At 41.5% G+C, this 21,751-nt stretch overlaps 1 protein-coding gene across 1 annotated transcript in view; it reads left to right on the forward strand.

Annotated features, from left to right (window-relative positions):
• The window catches only part of LOC130194988 (spondin-1-like), a 98,205-nt gene that overhangs the window by 49,402 nt on the left and 27,052 nt on the right, over positions 1-21,751 (forward strand). The gene's annotated exons all lie outside the window — the stretch shown is intronic.

The raw sequence follows: 21,751 nt of genomic DNA on the forward strand, positions 1-21,751 counted from the left end.
TATATATACATATATATATATCTATCATTTAATATTTTATAAACATAATTTTTTGAAATGTTTTTTATATATACATATATTTATATATACACATTTTAAAAGGAAAAAAAGAACGTTGATATGCAAATTTAAACACACTTTCAATGTACATTTTGGCAAATTATTTTTTATTTAGTTTTAGTTTTCATATGGAATTATTAAATAGTTTCAGGTGAGGTCTTATATAAGATAAAAATACTGAATCTTACAAACACAGGATTTTCATCCCGGAGACTGCTGTTCATGTCCTGCGTGCAACCACAATTAAACGTACATTTTTCGCGTTTTAAGTCATGTTACCTGAGACACTTTGCTTCGGCTGCTTGTTATATATTTGCTACATTGCAGTTACGTTATTACTCTATTCCGTTAACATGAAACATATTTATGAAATGTTCAACGTTGCCCGAGGTTTTGCAGAAATGTGCAGTGCCAACAATTCACTTGGCAATGTTAAGTTAAAGCAAAACTATTGCCACTAAATGTAACACCTACATTTGCCAGGCTTTGGTCATGTTGTGTCAACCTAAAATTCTATTCTGTTTTATCTTGATATCTATTGGTTGGAGACGCTATGATGAATTGATGCAGTTACCTTACGAACCTGACGCCTTGCACGTCTCCCTGCCTCAAGGCGTCTTCCTTTTTAATCAGATACATATCATCTTCGATAAAAACCTGGTAGAATATATTACCCTCTTAACCCCAAATCCTGCTGCTCTACGTAAGACGATACCTTGCTTGTTTATTTATTAAAATATATTTTGGTGCGCGCATGTCTTCGTCGGGCCTCGGGAGTGATTTGGTTCTGACATGTTGCAAAGAACGGCGCTGACAGCCGCACTATATTTGGACTTTGGCAAGAGGTGGGCGGATGAAATGAGAAGCAGCTCTGCCTCCATCTTTGTTATGTGTGCACACGGGGGAGTAGAAGTATGTCTTTGCTGGTCTTGAGTGAGAGGTAGTTAAGTCAGGGAGCAGCTGATGACAATGGGACACACACAAAGATACACCACACACAGCTCGCTCCCAGAATCGGCCTTGGGGATTCACCGGAAAGCTTTTGACAGACGTCTCAAAAGTTACTCTAATTGGCCGAGAGGAAGGAGACGGCTGGACGAATTGAAGCAAAGGATGAAGACGGTGACAGCCAAGATGCATACACCCTTGTTTGAAAGATTATTTCATTCGTGCACCCAATTAATGTCTTCGCTGCTATTATTACATTTGAATACCTTCTTGCTCCGCCACTGTGGAATGAACGTCTGACTCTGAACGTGTGTCCGGTCTGGGTAGCAGAACTGTAGCAAAGTGCAGAGTGCCTTGGGAGAAACATTTGCACTTGTTTCAATTCAATTTAGTTTATTTGTATAGCCCATTTTCGCAAATTACAAATTTGTCTCGGAGTGCTATACAATCTGTACACATAGACATCCCTGTCCCAAAACCTCACATCAGATCAGGAAAAACTCCCAAACAACCCTTCACGGGGAAAAAAGGGAAGAAACCTTCAGGAGAGCAACAAAGGAGGATCCCTCTTCAGGATGGACAGGTGCAATAGATGTCATGTGTAAAGAAGGAATCATTATACACACATTAAAACACAGTAACAACACAATCAATGAATATGACAGAGTGTATGAATAGTTGGTAGTAGGCATATTCCACGACCGAGACCTCCACGATCCATCAGGCAGATGGAGGTAGAGAGGAGGAGTGGGCGGAGTCTCAACAGGGCCATGGCATAGTTGGTGAGTAGGCATATTCCACGATCCAGACCTCGATGATCCATCAGGCAGATAGGATCTATGAAGTCAAAAGGACTCCGGGGAGAAAGCAGAGTTAGTAATGTGCAATAGAGAGATGACAATTCATCCATAAAGAGAGAGAAAAGAGGAGAGAGGTGCTCAGTGTATCCTAAAACATTCCCAGCAGCCTATAAGCTTATAGCAGCCTCTCTCGGGGCTGGACCAGGTGAACCTGATTCAGCCCTAACTATAAACTCTGTCAAAGAGGAAAGTCTTCAGTCTAATCTTAAATGAGGTGACTGTGTCTGCCTCCCGGACTGAAGGTGGAAGATGGTTCCATAAAAGAGGAGCTTGATAACTAAAGGCTCTGCCTCCCATCCTACTTTTTAAGACTCTTGGAACTACAAGTAGTCCCGCATTTTGTGAGCGCAGCTCTCTAGTGGGGCAATATGGTACTACAAGCTCCTTAAGATATGATAGTGTATCACCAATCAAGGCTTTGTAGGTTAAGAGAAGAATTTTAAAAGTGATTCCCACAGTGAGCAGGTGTTTGGAGTTAAATTGTAGATTTCAACAAGCGTAAAGTTAACGTTTAATTATGGTTGCCCGCGAGACATGAACAGCAGCCTCCTGGATGAAAGTCCTGTGTTTGTAAGGTCTGAAACAATTTTATATTTCCATATGAAGACTAAAACTAAATAAAAATACTAAAACTAAATAAAAATATCTTTTATAAATAACTAAATGAAAAGAAATTGCATGTTAACGTCAAAAACTAAATATAAAGAGTGTTAACATGTAAGCATCCTTAAACTTATGTCATTCCAGTAAACATGTCCTATCCAATCACATCCCGGTATCTTCAATCACATGACGACAATAACATTAAGTGGACAAATCTGTCTCTTTCTGAAAATCGAGATGACTCATTGAGGCTGATTCGGAAACATCGCTGTAATGTTTTATTATTAATAACATGATCAATAATTGCATCCAAATATAATAATGTAAAGCTAATGGTTATTTTTCTCCCCAATTGACTGAAGTAAGAGTAAAACGTGCGCTACGTTGACGCCGATAGCTCCGTCGTCGCTGTTGCCAACTGTTGGCAAGCGACGACGACAACAACAACAACAGCACCAACAGGTATTCAGCCTGATGTGGTATCCGATGTGTGCCATTGGCTTTCATTGCCAAAGGCTTTTTGGGCATGCATATATCACAGTTTTCCCACACTCGGAGGACTTGGCATAGCGAGCGAGGGTCTATCAACACCAACACATTATTAATGTTTTATTTTTTTGTGGAATGAAAAGCTTGAGAGACGAAACGCTGTTCCTAGATATTTCTTTGTTATTGAGTGACTGTATGAGTATAAGACTGAGGGTGCAGATCTTGGCCCTGCTGACTAATTAGAAACAGAAGAATACAAACTTTTGTTTTTAATTAATTATTCCTCATTTATAGCAGCATGTTGAATCCAGCAAATTTGTTGGTGTGTTAATGTCCATAGGATGCACTCTCACCAGTGGAGCTTCTCTGTAAAGTAGAATGTTTTTTTCTTTTTATATGACAAAGAATTGCAATATTTGGCAAATGTGATGCGTGACATGAGTTGGGGGAAGGCTGCCTGCTATGAATTGAAAAGTGTGAGGAATCATAAATACAGACTTACAAACCCAGCTTAGTGATATAAAGTTGAAAGCACAGAGAAAACAGTTTGTGCTTTTTTCTTATTTGCTTAGAAAGAAATTACAAAGTTAGCCATACACTATATATAAATCTTAGAAAATAAAGTTGTAATCTCAAGAAAAAATGTAACCGTTTGAGGCAGAATCCTTGAACTTTTTTATCCAAATAAACCATGTGTCTTCAGGGTTTGGTTAGTTTGTTTTTCACTTCGGTCGAGATTAAAATATCTCAGCAGTTTTTGGATTAGCATGACATCTGGTCGAGGTATCCAAAGTCCCCATTAAATGAATCATCAGGTTTTTAAAACCTCGAGCAGGAGAGAGTTCTCCCTTTTTCAGTAAAATATGTCAACGTCCACCAAAATAAATCTATTCATCAAATGTATCGAGCCACTAAACGAATCTGCTCAAAATGTTGTACATTCATGGTCCTCAGAGCGCAAATGGAAATGACTTTTGTGTTTCTGTGACGTTTCCCTCAAACACCACGACATGGTTGACATTTGCAGTTTGAGTGAAATGGCGGTTATTGGATTGATTGCTATCCAATTAGTTTCACATATTCCCCTGAGGATGAAATGCAATAACGTTCATGATCCCTTGACTTTCAATCTAGCACCATCACATTTGTAATTGTCCAATACCTTGTTATTCATTTTGCAGGTATTTGGTCAATTCAGCTGTACTTTGTACGGCGCCATGTCAATTCAATTCAATTCAGTTCATTTGTATAGCCCAATTTCACAAATTACAAATTTGTCTCGGAGTGCTTTACAATCACAGACCGTTATTTTGAAACCACCAACATTTAGAAAAATGCACATGCTCCATGCTACATGAAATAGATATTTCTTATGCAAAGGCTGTAATATATGTCTTCCGACCTCGCCGAAGGCACGATTCGCCCCAAATCTGCCTCTGATTAGATTGCCTGAATGTCCTGAACCCAAACCTAACTAATCTCAGTCCTCATGCCTAAACTTATTCAACACAACCAATGGAGGCCATAAGTAAGAGGCCAAGCGGTAGGGTCATGTCTTCATCAGCACTTGGGAAGGTCTAATCACGTCTTTCCGCATAATAATTGGCCATGTGCTTCTGTTCGTTGTTGGTATTTTCGGAGCAATGGGCCATCGAAACAATGGGAGTTTGGAGTAACGGACGATCGGATAAATGGGCTTTCAGTCCAATAGGAAATATTTCAGAATGCTAGGGTTTAGGAATAATAGGCCGTTGGACAATAAGTGGTTCCCGTAAGAACTGCTTCACCTGGCATGGCTGTAGACCTTTTTTTTAGACCTGGTATGGAAGAGACAAATCCAAAAGTTGTAAAAGTCAAGGCAAACTGTCAGCTGTAAACACCAGTTAGCAGCACTCCAGAGGGAGACATGAGATAATTCTCTCCTTCATCATCCCGCCCAGTATAAAGCAGCACACATCAGCTAGGATGGTAGACATTAATGTGCAATTTATGGACGTCAACACCCGGGGAGTTGTGGACTGAAATTGAAACTTGATCGTTGATCAGTATCCTCTTCCAACAAGTCTATTAGTGCAGAATCCTAAAACTACCAAATATATTTCTTGTTTTGAGAGATTAAAATGCAATCCAATCAGGATGTAACTGCAGGTTGTTGCTAACAGTGGACTAAGTGGGTTTACAACTCCATTACATTCCGATGTTAGACAGCATGGCGACATCTCGGCATCTCATGCCTCTTTCTTTCATCTAATGTTGAAAGACTAATGCCTAGCTTTGTAGTGGGACTTCATTTTAACTCAACGCTCAGATGCACTGAGCATATTTTTCTGCCACTGTCATTGTTGTATCATCTCCTTTCTACTGTGAAGTGGACTGCTGACTCTAAATGGCCCTTTCGTCAATGAATTTTCCCCATTTGAATTCCTCTAATGCCTTGTGTGACAGTTCAGCTGTCTGTTGAATTGTCTGTTACCCAATAGTATTAGCCAGGATGTTCTTTTTTGAATAAACCTGATCCTACCGATTGTATAAATGGATGTTTATTTTCTTCTAATGGCCACGATGTCTGTGTGGATAATGTAGTGGCAGAGCCAAATGGATAAACCAGTGAAGTATGAGTGATGAATTAGATTAATAGAATTGTGGTTGTAATAACTCTAGCCCAAGTCGTAAATGTTTAATATGGTATTGCGAAATGCACGGCGCTGACAGAAAGTGTTGTCCAGAATGGATCGTTTTTCACTCGGGGCTAAAGATCCTCTGTCAGCAAATCAATGGAGGAGATTGAGACTGTACCGAGACATTCTGTTAGGCTGGCTGACACCGTGGGGGCCTTGTCCTTGGCAATATCTTTCTTGGTTTTATTTAGTTTGGTCATTTTAATTCTTTCAGTTTTTTAAAAATGTTTTTGTTTTTTGAAGGGAAGGCTGGTACGGTTGGTCTACGGTCGCAATGGTAACGGTACACGGACAATCCCGATAAGTTAATTTGGATGCGAATGTGTGTTCTTTTTTTATTCTGTTTCTGTGGGTATTCATCTTTATTGTGCCATCACAACACCCCGCACACATTTTCTTTCTTCATTGCTGTCTTCACTTTGCTGGTTTATGCATAAATCTGGTTGAGTTTGGTTCAGTTTATTACTGTAAGGTAAGGTTTGGGCTGTCGGATAAAAATATTTTCTTGTAACAAAAAAAAAATAGGTGTACCTCAAGTTAAGATATTAATTATGGCTCCCACGGTCTGACACGGTCTCCTTATTTTCTTCTTTTTTTGAGCGAGTGGCAGACTTGCAAACTTTAAACTAAAATCGACGATAAGTCCTTAAAGTGTTATGGAAAGTGCAAATATACACACCATCAAACCACAGCGGAAGAATACCACCGAAAGCGCTGGAAAAACTACAAATGTACCTGTTGGTGGGATTGTTTTGTGTGTTTCCCAAGGTCTAAAACAAGCATTCACGTAGTTTCCTTATCTACACACCCTTGCGTGATGAAGGTATCATCTATATTCTCCATAGCAAATCATAAAATGACTGCATACCTTAACTCCCCCTCAGTTAATCCAATACATCGCTGCGTCTCCACTGGGAACACCATTGCATTAATCCAGCTGACACGTTAAATGTTTGCATCTGCAGTGCCTGTTTGTGTGTGTGTGTGTGTATGTGTGTATGTCACTACCTCCGCCCTCTCTAAATAGGAATTTGTATTCATTAAATGCCCTCGATGAACACTAAGATGCAAGTCCACACCTGTTGTTTGTGTCAGCGGCGGCTGTGGGAGGCGGGTCAGGATTAATAGCGGCCAGCCGTCCCCACTTCGCTCTCATCAAAAATCACAATCACATCATGAATCCCCAATTATCTCCCAAGCTGCTGCCCATGGGCGAGATCCAAGTCTGTCTTCCCAGTTTTCGAAATAATAATGAAAAGACAGTTTCTTTGAAGCTATTACCGCTCCCCGCCATAGATTTACATCCTAATTATTCATTTTTTATCCCCCCCAGTGCATCTCATCAAAGTGGAGGGGAAAGATTATGTTTTTGATCAAAAGGGGTGTGTCCGGGCGTTGGAGAGACGGAGGCGGGGAGATAGTTGCAGAAATTCACAGATGACTGACAGCGAATAGAGGCGTAGCGTGTTAGCCTCACATGCATACTCGGTAACAATATGTTGGGGGCTTGATAATGAGGCGGCTTCTTTCATGTGGACCGAAGCTTTAATCCCCAACACATCACTGCAGTGAGACATATGGTAAACGGTGCATTGTTTGTCATCGATGGACACCTTCTTGCTTTGGTACATTTTGTTTTGTTTTCTCTATACTTCCCCTCTGAAATTGATGCATCTGTTTCTTTCTGCCGGCGCCTTTTTTCTCTTTTTTTCATCCCCTCCTTTTGGCTGCCAGTCCTCCCTCCACTCCTCTTGGGCTTTGTTTTTCTTCTTTCCCTCCCTTCCTCCCTCATTTTAATACACGCGACAGCCAGGGCCAGCTTATGTTTTTGGGTTGTCCGTCTGTCCGGTATATTCTCATTAATTCAATATCTCGGGAACGTCTGAAGGAATAAAATCTGACACCAACGTCTAACTGGATGTGTAAACACGATATCCCAGCAAAGCTTTCTTAAAAATTGGCACAAACATCCACTTGCCCTCAAGGTACAACTAATAAGCATTTAGTTATTCATGATAATTTGAAATTCTTGACATGGATGTAAATTGCATCATGACTGATTGGCGGAGGCAAATAACCGCGAGGCGATATACCAGTTAACATCAGCATCATATCAACCTTCTCCTCCATTTGGAGTTAAACTACAAATGATGATTATCGGAAGATGCAATGACCGTTAATGGAGGTTAGCTACCGTTGTAATGCTTTGGATCGGCCAGTATCTAAATATATTAATATATTTGATCCGATGTGAGGTCCTAGGACAGGGATGTTGTATGTGTACAGATTGTAAAGCCATCTGCAGCATATTCGTAATTTGTGATATTTGGCTATACAAAATAAACTGAATTGAATTTAATTGAATATGCACCGCCCACAAGTATGACGTAGTCTGTAGATCAGGGGTCCCCAAACTTTTTCCTGAGAGGGCCACATAACGAGGGGGGGGGGGGGGGGTGTTGACGCGTTGAGCGCTCTGATTGTGCAATCTTTTAATGAATTATCGATACTAAAAATATGCTAAATCATATCGTGTTTAACGTACGGGTACTTCGTTAGTATCGATACACCGTGCAGCGTGACAGCAGTAGATGTAGCGGACTAACAGTCAAGCTAACCTAACTTCCCAAACGCTGTCGACATCTGAACGCTGATTGGCCGAGACTCGAGACGTCCCATCAAAGATGTTTTATTGCGAAGAGCACCACTTCACATTTTCTCCGCGTCTCACTGCAATCTCAACGGCAGCGGGCCAGGTGAAAAAAATAATAAATCGGAACGCGTCTCTGTCATTGTTCAGGGGGCCGGTCCAAATGTGGAGGCGGGCCTGATCCAGAACGCGGGCCGTAGTTTGGGGACTACTGCTGTAGATAAACAGTAGTAGAAAACTTGTTGACTTTTGGTTTTCATGCTGGACAAAAATAGCGTCTCCTGGGGGCGAAAGTCCATCAAAACTATCGCCACCGACTGCCACGCCAAACCTATTTTCTACTAAGTCACCTGACTTCCTCCTTTGCTTCTGAAAAATTGCTCTAGCCACTAGAGGGCTACGTTGTCTTCAACCACGTGAATAGCTGTTTACGGCCCCTTTGAAACTTTTATTTAGTAGGTGTAGTAATCCATTGATTATATGAGATACTTCACTTAGGGCCAATCCACTAACATTGACATCCACGAGCATGGTAGCGCCTATCACGAGTTGCATTTGCTTATGCACCATACAGTATATTCAGTGTCAAACACACAAAATACATGTCTTTACTTGTTTTTCTCCGTTCCTAACAAACACACACACGCAATTCAATTCAATTCAATTCAGTTTATTTGTATAGCCCAATTTCACAAATTACAAATTTGTCTCGGAGTGCTTTACAATCTGTACACATAGACATCCCTGCCCCAAAACCTCACATCGGACCAGGAAAAACTCCCAAATAACCCTTCAGGGGGAAAAAAAGGGGAGAAACCTGCAGGAGAGCAACAGAGGAGGATCCCTCTCCAGGATGGACAGATGCAATAGATGTAATGTGTACAGAAGGACAAATTTAGAGTTTAAATACATTCAATGAATATGACAGAGTGTATGAATAGTTCATAGTAGGCATATTCCACGATGGAGACCTCCACGATCCATCAGGCAGATGGCGGTGGGGAGGAGGAGTGGGCGGAGTCTCAACACACTGCATTTTGCATAACGTCTCATTTTTTCCTCTCTTTATTCCCTCCTTGATTCCTCTACTTCGTGTTCTCCTTGTCACTCCATCGCTGTACAACACTCATCAGCCGGATATTGGGTGATAAGGTGTAATCAGGCCCCCCCTACCCCACACCACCACCACCATCTCAACCTCGGTGACTGTGAGAGTGCTGACATGTGGGTTGGCATTTACTGTGTGACAGCAGCTTGAAGCCAGTTCACATCCCTCTTCATTAGGAGAACTTCAGCCAGTTATATCTCTGCGCCAATCAGCCTCGGTGTAATCAGTTGGGTCCAACACACAAATCTTGCCCCGTGACAAGATAATTACCGTAGGTTCTTGAGGGAGACGTGTAGCGGAGAAGGAACACAGGACTCAAGTGGAAGTTGGAACTGAAGTTGGACCATTAGTACAGTGCTACTAGTGCATTTTTGCATTTTCAGTTCCTCCAAGATTTTAACCTTTTGCTCTATGATGTAAAATAGGGCGAAAACAAAGAGAGATATCTCAGCCAGGAGGCCACAGTATATTTATTTTATTAAATACATTTCTTTATTTCTAAATTACAATGTTGACCAAATCTGTGAACAACCCCCATGGTGGCATCGATTTCTTGGCAAAACTTTAACCGTAATGAAAATATTCCTTACTTCTGAAAATATGACAAGTTTTAGCTGCCCCGAAGCAGCATGAAAAGAAACCAGCACACACACTCATATAAGATAATTTTTCAGTGGGTTACATGGTGAAAGTCATTTCAGAATATGACATATTTTCCTGTAGCTGCTATGAGCCTTATGAAAGTTTAATGAGCGGGAAAAAACAGTTAATGCATTCTTTGCTGCTGCTGCTGCCTAACAGAGAAGAGCACAAAGAGCAACACTGTGTGAGCGCTTCTACTCTCTCTACGAGTTCTTTTTATCCCTGTTCAGTCTATCAGTGGTCATAAACCTCATCCGTCTGACGGGTCAAACAGTCCGGGCGCCCGAACTCTCGCAAACATTTCGGTTGCGGTCTCTATTGCTTCTCTGGCATTGAGGCGTCCCCTCCAGTCCACCTTTTCCATTTCCCAGTTCCCCTAGGGTAGCTGTGAAGCCCCGCCTCCTGCCCAGACTCTGTGTTTTTATTTTTCTTCATAAACAAAAATCCCTGCGAGCCGTGGCATTATTCCCGCGACGTGGTCAAGGGCACGGAATTCATCACTCCCTTTGACTGAGTTAGATCTCGCCTCGACTCAAGGTCAAAGCAATTACTGGACTTTCACTCCCTACTCTGACCTCCCTCTTTTCCCTCTTCTCGGCTCTCTTCTCCACAAAGCTCTACTTCTCATTGCCCCCCCCCCGACCCGGCTTCCCTTATGCCACATCTCCGACAGCCACTGCTGCCTTTTCTTTTTCTCTGCTGTTCTTTTCTTTTCCCAACTTTGTCACCTCACTCGCCTTTTTTGTTTCTTCCCTCCGGTGGCCGACGCATATCGCTCTGGAATCTCTCTCCCTGGCGCTGGCTAGCTGTGCATTTCATCCACGTGTGCCGTGATTGGCTGGTGTACTTTGGCTTAGAAAAGGCCCGTGGTCAGCATTAACAAGAGGAAACAGTCTGACGAACCCAGATCTTTCCACTAGGAGATGACTGTCTGTTACCCACCTAAAACAACAATTCTACATTGATCTTTTGTCACGTAACTTGCATAATTCAGTAACATCTTTTCTGAAACCTAACCAAGTAGTTTTGTTTCCTAAACCTAACTTAGTATTTCACGATCTTTTCTGAAACCTAACCAAGTAGTTTTATTTCCTAAACCTAACTAAGTATTTCTCGATCTTTTCCAAAAACCTAACCAAGTAGTTTTCTTTCCTAAACCTAACTAAGTAGTTCTCGATCTTTTCAAAAACCCAACTATGCTGTGTAGATGGAAGTTTATTTTGAAAAGACCTTATGCAGAAAGAGTACGGCTGGCTTTTGTATGAAAACTGAGAAGTCACTTTGTCGATATACAAACCGTTGTAGCCTACAAGGATACGTTGTTCAGTCAGCATGGGGCTGCTTGCGTATTCACCACCGACCTTCTGATGCCGGTGGAGATTGTTCATAGTGAATGCAACATAAGAAAGCTCAAGAAAAGCTCTGTAGTCTTCTCTTTGAGTGAAAGATACAACTAGCTAAAAATCTCCACTGTAAAACCTTTTGCTCACCACAATAACCACTCTCTATCACGGCGGAGTGGGTAGTATAAATATAGCCGGAAATGGCCTGATAGTATACGATACATCCATCTGGTGTTGTGGTGATGCAATCAACTAAACTATAAATCAAAACCTATGCAATAGGCATATACAACTGGATGCTAAACCTTTTTATGGGAATCACGCAGGATCATACCCCATGCAGCTAGTGATGAGTCACTCTAAAACAAAGTCACAGGCCAAACAATTGTTTTTCGTGCACTGATCAATTTGGAGATTTTTGCCTATTTTTGGCCTATACAGGAATTATTTCAGGCTAGTAGAAATAAAACAAAGACAAAACATGTTTATTTTACTACACTTGTGTCAGTAGATTCTCATAAAGTCACCAAAGGTAAGCATGAGATAATGTCTCATTTTCATATTTAAACTTTTAATTTCAGAAAAACTGTTATATAAAAAGAGTATTGTTTTAACGTAACTAATCTAGTTTACGACATTCCTATTTATATTCTGAATGTCTTCATAGAGATGTTTGTTCATATTTTGTTGATTATTCAATGGATTTCTTTTGGCAGATGTATGCAAATGACCACATATTCATTAAGATAATGTCTCATCTGCATATTTAAAATAGCATTGCAGACAAATTGTAATATAATTACACAACATGTGAAAAGGATCAATTAATTAATATCACCACAAAACTCCCCCCAGTTCATTGCTTACATTAAGACAGATGAAAATTCATGGAATATTGTGTTTAAACATGCAAATCAGGTTATATGTCATTCTAACTTTTGGTAAATTTAGGAGAAAAATTCCAAACCAAAAATGAAAATATTGTGCTACCTTCAGTCAGAGCAGTGTTTTCACTACATGAATAGTGAGAAAATTCTGAATACCATCCATCCATCCATTGTCAACTGCTTATCCGGGCCCATTGTCCAGATCATTCTGCGGGATCCAGAGGCATTCCCAGCTGCGAGATATAATCCCTCCAGTGTGTTCTGGGTCTTCCCCGGGGTCTACTCCCAGTTGGACGTGCCTAGAAAACCTCTAATGGGTATCTTATCAGGATGCATTCTGATTAGGTCCTGATTAGATGCCCAAACCACCTCAGCTGACTCCTTTCGACAAAAATGAGTAGTGGCTCAACTCCAAGTTCCATCCTGATGTCCAAGCTCCTTTACCCTATCTCTAAGGCTGAGCCTGGCCACCCTATGGAGGAAACTCATGTCCTTACCCTATCTATAAGGCTGAACCCTACCACCCTACAGAGGAAACTCATCTCCTTACCCTATCTCTAAGGCTGATCCCCGCCACCCTACGGAGAAAACTCATTTTGCCCGCTTGTATCCGAGACTTGTTTTTTCCTTGTTCTACCAAGGCTCATATACATTATATTGTGAGAAACATGAGTGCCGTATTGTGTGTGTACAGTATAAGCTATGATTACAATATGTATAAATACACACATATTGGGGAGAATCTTCAGAGTGCGGCAGAACTGGCGAAAAACTGAGAAAAAAGAGCCATCAGAACTGATTCTTTCCTTTTGTCTTTTTTATCACAATCAAGCTTTTCTTAGATAAGCCCCTCTCCTAAACCGTACCAGAAGATGAAACTGCCAGAAGCTATTTCAAAATCAGCACCTCACCTGCCAGAGGCAGAGAGCCAGTTCTCTGTTTAGCACATAATGACCTTTGTGTTCTTCCCAAATTACAGCTGAGGAAAGCCTGCAGCATCAGTAGCCTGCTATAGAAAAGGGCTACATTCATGTCCTTGAGGGGGAAAAAAAGATTACAGGACTTTTCTTTTTCAAAAACGGCTGAATAACGGAGCCAATCATTTAAGGTTCACCTGACCTGAGTGATTGCAAATGGATGGCAAGAAAATCACAGTCGCCACAGGCTCCGAATTACACAGAATAGGACAGGGGAGTGGACAGACAGGGCACGATGAGGCAAGAAGCTCCCTAACCCTCATTACAGGCGACAAGGCACTAACTTACACAGGTTAACAAAACTATTCACCCCCTACTCTCCTCTTCTCTCCGGAAATATCTCCAGGATAATTATGTTTCAGATTCAAACCCATAGCGCCTGGTCCAAAAGCCTTTGATGTGCCATAGATGAGTGGCTGCAGTCTTTAGAAACATCATCATATTTCCAGATCCACTTCGAACGCGAATTCATAACGCCTTCCACATCTTTTTTCCTTCTATATTAAAACCCTCCTTTTTCAAAGGGCTTTCATGGCAGTTGATTTATTTTCATTCTAATGGCATCATCTAATTTCTTATCTCAGCTTGAAATGTTTTCTTGTTTTCTTCTCATCTGTCACAACCACCATATTCTTCCCAATTTTTCTTTTTTTACATTACATTGCTAATGAAAATGACTTACTCTACTCTTTCAATGGAGTCATCCATTTCCCCAAACTATCCTGAAGTTTAATGGCTTGGTAAACAAATCAGTGAGTTGTATAAAGATGTTAAAATGGGATGATCTGCGGGTGGGATTATTCTCACATAAATACAAATATTCATGCATCTATGTACAAGCCTGCACCACAGGGTTCAAGGCCGGATGCCTATACGGTACAAAAAATTCCTAACTCCACCTAATTCTTCAGCCGTTATTAATTGCAGCTGTTTGGTTCTTTGTACCAAACAGGAAGTCTACCAAGACGGAGCGCAGCAGTGATCCATGCTGACTAATGTGACAGCGTTTCCTCAGGTGAATGTGTCACATATTACGCCTGCCACCGGTGTGATGGATTACCAGGCCCTCGGGTTACAATATCTTGGAGGGGACGCGCACACAGAGATACACGCACGCTCACAAAACCATTATGTCACAGGAACACACACAGCAAGGTGCACAACAAAGGTGCAGATAAAACCACTACACCAACTCAAAGCACACTGTACAAAACACATACATTGACAAAAGGACCACTAATTGTTTTAATCAGTTTGTTGTTATGAATAATGGGTTCCGGTACAAATACCTTATTTTTTGTCAAAGTTAACTTACAAAAAACTTGGGTGAAAGATTTGTTTTTTGTCCCTCTCCGGTTTGAAAGAGGCCATGCTTCTTTACAGCAGTAAGGACTTCGAAACGTGTGAATCAAAGCCTGGGTGTTTAGATTATGGTGCATAGCACTGTATGATTTGGTCAATCAACCCCCACACTGTCTTGGTGAAGACTAGCTTAGCTCAAGGTGATAATTACATTTGTATGGGTTTCATGGGTTTTACTCGGAAAGGAAATCTTAGCTACATAAGTCAACCTGTCACACGCTGAACTCGGTCAGGCCACCCAAACCATGAGGCAACATCGGTTCTAAAAAGTGAAGCCAATGTGGAAATGAGGGGTTAGCTCTACTGGTTGCAAAAAGAAGTCTGGTTGTATAGAAGTCTATGAGAAAATGACTACTTATATCTTGATTCACACCATTAGTAAACATGAGTTTATGGTCTCAATCTTTAGTTTCAAGTCTTTTTCAATGCAGCATGATGTTCATTGAGTAAATTATGGTCAAATTGAAAGTGAAATGGACCATAAAGCAGGGTATGCTTTAGGGTGGGGCCACCTTGTGATTGACAAGTTGCTATCATGGTGTTTTCCTCTTATCATTTTTACCATCTCAAAATTAACTTTTAAGATTGTGACAGTTAACTGCAACCTGTGTTGTTCATTGGCATATGTTTATACCTCTCGTGTCAGGTCTGGTTGCAAAAAAACAAGATGGCAACAGCCAAAATGCCGAGGCATTGAAACGGCAGTCCACAACCAATGGAAGGTGTCACGATGACTACGCCAACTTCTTACATACAGCTTTCCATAGACCTTGCATGGCAGCTCGTCATATGCTTCACTTCTGGTGTCTTTTCAGTGTTGATTTTTGACTGTCAACTGGCGTTTGGGATCTTTCCACATCAAACACCCTAAACCAGGAGACTCACCCGGGATTGTAGCTTGTCCAAGTGGCGCTTGTTGTTGATCGGTCACTCCTTTTGATCCAAAGCCAACTTGACGCCTTTTTCATGGCGTCAGTGATGTTTCCGATGACAGTCTTCTGTACTGTCCTCTGCATAGAGATTGGCTGGCAAAGCATCTGCAGCTAACCTTAATGGATACATATTGTGCATTGCATCCATGGCTCTGGCCAATGAGGTCCAAATTCATATATCTGTTTCTCTTGGAGGTTTCCTCCATCTGGTCTTGCCAGAGGATATTGAATGATGGTAGGACCACTTGCCTTACTGTTTTGGACTTGCCTGGTTTTACTTAATGCCATGGTGTCTCTCACTCTCACTTGTATCTCTAGGTCAACCCTCCACTGCCAGTCTCGAGCTGTGGCAAGACGCCCACTTGATCTTGGGTGAAGATAAAGCTTTCCCTCCTTCCTTAACAAGGGGAATTGACCCCTTAGTGTTGGCAATCTCAGTGCAGATTTTACTTTCTATTGCAGTCAGCTCCTGAGGAATACCATCAGCAATGTCCTTATCCAATAGCCTTTGACAACAACTCAACCCAGTGTTTCTCCCAGACCTCAGTGGCAAAGGTTGGATTGGGTGTGAAGGACGTCTTAAATCAGCTGGATCAAGAACTTGAGAGAGTGTCTCGGCCTTCCAGAACTATGACCAAGTGATCTTGCGATTGATGGTGTGCTTCTATGTGTACTTACTTCCTCTACCCATTTTTCTATCTCTTCTTGGTTACACCTCTACTTCCCTTGGGCTCTTTCGAAGTCTCAGACTAACCTTTTAACCAGCACATGATGCCAAAACCAGGATTCAGCCTCGACAATCGCTTAATGGGGATGGGGTTCAAAAACATTGTAGGTTGTGTTGTAGCAGATACTCCAAAACCAACAGGGAGTTCCTCTTCTTCACAAACACCGGACCTTTAATTGACTACATTTAATGAAAAATGTTTTCACACCCTGATAGTAAAGGCTTTCCCAGTAGCATCATTACTGCTGCCATCTTTCCAATTAGAAACACAGTCGTCAAAGTCTCATAAAGATGTGGTTCTGACGTGGGTTGTGGTGCTGCATTAGTTTCAGCGCTGGAGCTCTAAGCATAGGTTTATTGTGGCATATTAAAAATGTTGACGCAAATTGCTGGAATATGAGCTATGATGGGTAACCGTACATGGAGACAGGAAGGAACACACTCATATCTCCAGGAGACACGGTGAAGAATTATTAAGGTATTACTCCAATTAGAAACATTTCAAACGGAAAGTTTTTCACTGTCAGAGTTAATCAGATGCCTTTAAAAAAAATCACATTATATGTCCCATCATTAAATATTGAATTGTGATTTGCGACTAGCAAGCCTCCAGGGGAAAGAAGAAATGGGCACTTTTCATTTCAGATCCATTGAGTCGCTATAGTAAAGCTCATGTTGTTATTTTGTATTGTACAATTACAGCAGCTGGCTTGAGGGACGAGTAAATGACAATGTAATTGGACAGATGATACAGCATAGCTCTTGGCATCATATCCATGTCACAGATGGTTGATAAATAACCTGCTGAGCTGAAATTGTTCCGTCTGTGTGTCAGTGAAATTACATTTGACAAATCAACGAAGACATCCCCGCTAGATGAGGGGAATAACAGTTTATTTCCACAAGGACAGGTTGTTTTATCATGTGGTAACCTTTAGATAACACCGTGTGTGTTCACAGTGTGACAGGAAGTGAGAATGTACATGTGTGAGTGCATATAATGAGTCTGTGTGTGTTACCCATCTAAGCTGGGAATTTTATCCGACTGTTACAACATCGTGGCCCAGTCATCCACCTGTTCCGCAGCCCCAAATGACATTGAAATTGCATTAGTGCAGTGTTGATTTTTTTATTAGACACCTTTTCCCTCAGTCCCCTGGCTCATTTTCCTTTATTTGGCCGATTCTGAAAAGACAATACAGAACACCAAGCTGCTGCTTTTAGAGTCCCTCCAGGCAAAACTTCATTCCAACGTGAATGAGTAATAGGAAGGGATTTGTGTGGAAATAGCCTCCATTTTGTAGCTGTCCACACAAGTAGTATATTTCAATCCAGCCGTCAACATACATGCACTGCGTGTGAAAATTGTTGTGAAAATCCATGCCTCAATTTGAAGATACAAATAAATACATCAAGGCTAATGCTAAAAAAAAAAAAGGTACTGTGTTGCTTAAACATGGAAGCAACAGATTGATTTATGGCTTAGCGTTGAAGTATATTTTCCTCCTTAGAAAGAGTTGGATTACTTTAACAATGGGTTCAATTATTACGTGTAATTTAAGGGTAGTTGATCGTGGTGATGAACCCGCCGAGAATTATCAGCCCTCAGCTCTCAACGCAACTTCATCTAGTTTCAGCTCCTTGTTTTGGTTTTAATGAAAGTATTTGAGGAACCTCTTCCTTTTCCCATTTGGTCTTTAACTAGATCAATTATGATTTGGCAAAAATGTGGATTAAAACCCAGCTGCTGCTTTTCATCTCAGTTTTTTTGAGCTTTCCATCCTCACTCTTTTACACCACTTCCCATCCTACATGGACAGCCATGGGTCACACAGGCAGGGGCATTTGAAGGATTCAAAGAAAGGGGGGGCTAAGCCCCAAGGGGAGCGGTATGTTAGGGAATCTTTGCGTCCTCATTTTTTGGGTGGCCCATGATATATCCATTGTTTCCAACAATTCATAGATTGGTTCAATCATAAAGAGTGTGATTTTGCGCTGTAATTTTGCTTGCATTCAATATATGATAACACAAGAGACAGAATTTCAGGGTCATGGTGGTATTTTATACTCATTTGGACACTAACACTGAAAGAACAATGAACTAGTTCAGTGTCAAATATACCATTCAATGGAGAATATACAATAATTAGATATATTAATGCTAAAAATAGAGAGATGTCAATAGTTATTTCTTGTATTTTCTAATTCGATCATTCACACTCTCGGTCACTGGAGACAGTTTCTAACTGTCATTTGCCTCAAGTAGACCTAAATCTAAGCAGGTAACAATCGTTAACAATCACAAACAGCCACATTCTGAAGCCCCCCTAAAATAGGCCTAACGCCGCCCTTAGTCGAAGGCTTTCACATCAGCACCGTGTACCGGAATGTTGGCCAGCAGTGTCTTACCAATATGTGTGTAACCTCTTTTGTAAGACTGGCCCTTGGCTTGCAGCTCTCTCCCCATCATTTTCCCGACTGTCGCGCTCGCTACTTTCGTGTCTGAAGGAACATGAGGGGCAGACGATCTCTGACCGAGAGTCACCCACCCCGGAGACTCACCTCAGTGTAGTCCCGTTCACTGTGACTGGAGCTCCAACGCATTCGGCGGTAGATGGATGTGCAAGCCTATTATCTATTGGGTAGAATGAGGACGGGGGTCCTCTCTAGCGCCACCATGAGGTTGACATTTCTGCTTTTGAATGGAATGCGTAGGCAACCGTGGTTGTATTGCTATGTGTGTGTTCCACTCAGGTGGATCCCCTTGACTTTTTTAACTAGGCCAAAACTTTTAATAAAAATAATGACATTCCCATGAGTCTCTGTTTTTGTGTCTGGAGCTAAAGAGCAGATGTTAAAATGTTAAACTGAGGTGGTGAGCATGCCCATGAGTTATTTTCAGATTTCCATTAACAATATTATTATATTTATACTACAATTGGTTATTTGTCAAGATTTACTGGAAGAAAAGCAATTATATGTAAAATTAGACGTACAGCAATCCCATGTAGCCAGAATGGAAGGATCCTTTTTTCTCATCACTGGGAGTTTTCCAGTTGAATCGAACAACTCGTCAAATTTTCGGGGTATTTTTGTTGCTGCTGTTCCTCCTGAAACCATTTTTTTCTTGCGTAGCATGAAGGGAGTTGAACAGCATTCCAACCCTGCATGTTTCAGAACGACAATGAACGAACCTTGAACCTTGAAACGGACGGAGGGAGGGAAGTATGGAACAAAGGAGCAAGTACAGGGAGGGAGTGAAGGAAGCGTTATCATGCTTGGGAGTATGTGAATGAATGTCAAGTTATTTCAACTGGATTACTGTCTCTGTGCGTCGGTTGAGATCCCCTGCTTATCTCATCGGCTCCTTTTTTAACCTCTCTCTCTTTTATCGGACTTTCATTCCCTCATTTAAGTGCAATGCTGTAGTTTCCTCCCTCTTTTCCCCCTCAGCTGTGTGTGTCCCTTGTTCCTGCCCCATTCCACCTCTGTCCCCTTCTCATGCTCTCCCACTCTGTCTTCATTTTAGTTTATTGCTGTCCTCCTCATCCTTCTCTCGTCTTTTCTTTCAATCCTCATATATTCTTCAGCTTTCAGCTGTATCTTCTTCGTCTTCTTCTTCTCCACAATTGTATCCTCTGTGTCTAACTCCACCTCCCTCTCCTCGTGTTCCACTCGTTTTTCCTCTCCTTGAAAACATTCCTAATGTCCTTTTAAACATGGTTAACTCCTAGTCATTTTGCGATGATAACCACAAACAAGCAAGATTTGCATCTTCTGCCGGCCTCCGCGAAGCATTTTGTATGACGTGTTGGCGGCTGAGAGCTCCCATTAAATGTGCAGGACCATTTCACAGGAATAGGATGCTTTGTTCGTGGCCAAAATTAAACCAGAGTGTGTAGAGTTTTTGGTAATGGCACAGGGGGTGGAGAGAATCAAAATGACCATAAACATGTTGATCTACAAATTGAGAAAGGTGTAGTCATTGGTTTCCTTGTAATTTAGCTAACAAGGTTAGAACAAAATGGCCACTTGAGGTTGGCTGAAAAAGTTAGGCAATCCCCATTGACCTCATGTTTAAAATGTCCAACTTAACAGCAGAAATAAACATGTTTAAAGGTTGGCTGATGGGCTGCAACCCTTTGTTCTGAAAAATAAAGCTGATTGTATCTTGAACTTGCATTCTCTCTAATGACCAACAGGGGGTGACTTCTCTTGTTGCAGTCAGATTGTATAGAAGTCTATGAGAAAATGACTTCTTCTCACTTGATTTAACATTGTTAATATGAGTATATGTTCTCAATCTCTAGTTTAAAGTATTCTTCAATACAGCCTGATGTTTATTTTGTATATTGTGGTCCATTTAGAGTAAAAAGGACCATAAAAGCGGAGTATAATTCAGGGCGGGGCTACCATGTGATTGACAGGTTGCTACCTTACCCGAGCCTTACATGGCGTCCCTACGTCACAGCTCCAAATATGGTCACTGACGTTCATTGGTTGCAAAAAAAAAGCCAAGATGACTTCGGACAAAATCCAAGATGGTGACGGACAAAATGTCGAGCTAAGGGCTTCAAAACAGCAGTCCACAAACCAGTGAATGATGTGACCATGTCCACGTCTTATTTGGTCTATGGTTGCAGCCCTTATAACATAAGATGTAAACGTGAACGTTGGTCATCTTAGATCTTCTTGTTTCTAGCGATAGCAGAAAAAAAGATAAACATATTTCGAAATATATATTTTCTGACATTTTTAAATCTTTAAAAGCCATATAGCTTGGACTTGGGACGAAGCTCCTCCCCAAACCACTAGTACTGGTTTAACTGGCTTTATGGAATCTAACCAATATGTTTTTGCTTGCACACCAGCATACAATCTAAATGTATTCCCACTGTTGATTGTGTGTCTGTGGTCACTCAACACCACTTCATGAACTGAAGGTTGAGACAATAACCTCTGAGCAGACACTCCAACTTAAAGGAACGTTCCTCTCCATTCCTCCTGTCTGGATATTCAGCCATCGCTCCATTGGTCTCTCTTGACTCAATGCCAGCTTTTGTGTTTCTATCCCTCTGGCTTACTATACTCTCTCTCACACACACACACACACACACATTTGTGTGTGTGTCCATCTGAATGCGTTTGTGTGTGCGTGTGTTTTATGTGTTTTGAGAAGACGGAGTGGACTCTGAGGCCTTAGAGCCTCGGGCTGCTGCAAAAAAGATGGATGGACAGTGACTTATCAACACACACAGGCACACACACACATCCTCATGCACGCTTGCGTTCTCCACACTGCCCACGGGGAAGAGGGGGGGCTTTCAAAAGGGACTGTGAAACCTTCAGTCAACCAGACTTTTTTGGGCACACCCCAACCTGAAGCTGGAGAAGTGGGGGAGAAAACAATAAAGGCTCTTATTAAACCAGAAAGGGTATAGAGGGACTTTCCCCATTCCGTTCTAATCAACTGCAGCCCCACACT

The sequence above is a fragment of the Pseudoliparis swirei genome, chromosome 6, assembly GCF_029220125.1.
Source record: "Pseudoliparis swirei isolate HS2019 ecotype Mariana Trench chromosome 6, NWPU_hadal_v1, whole genome shotgun sequence".
NCBI classification, from domain to species: domain Eukaryota; kingdom Metazoa; phylum Chordata; class Actinopteri; order Perciformes; family Liparidae; genus Pseudoliparis; species Pseudoliparis swirei.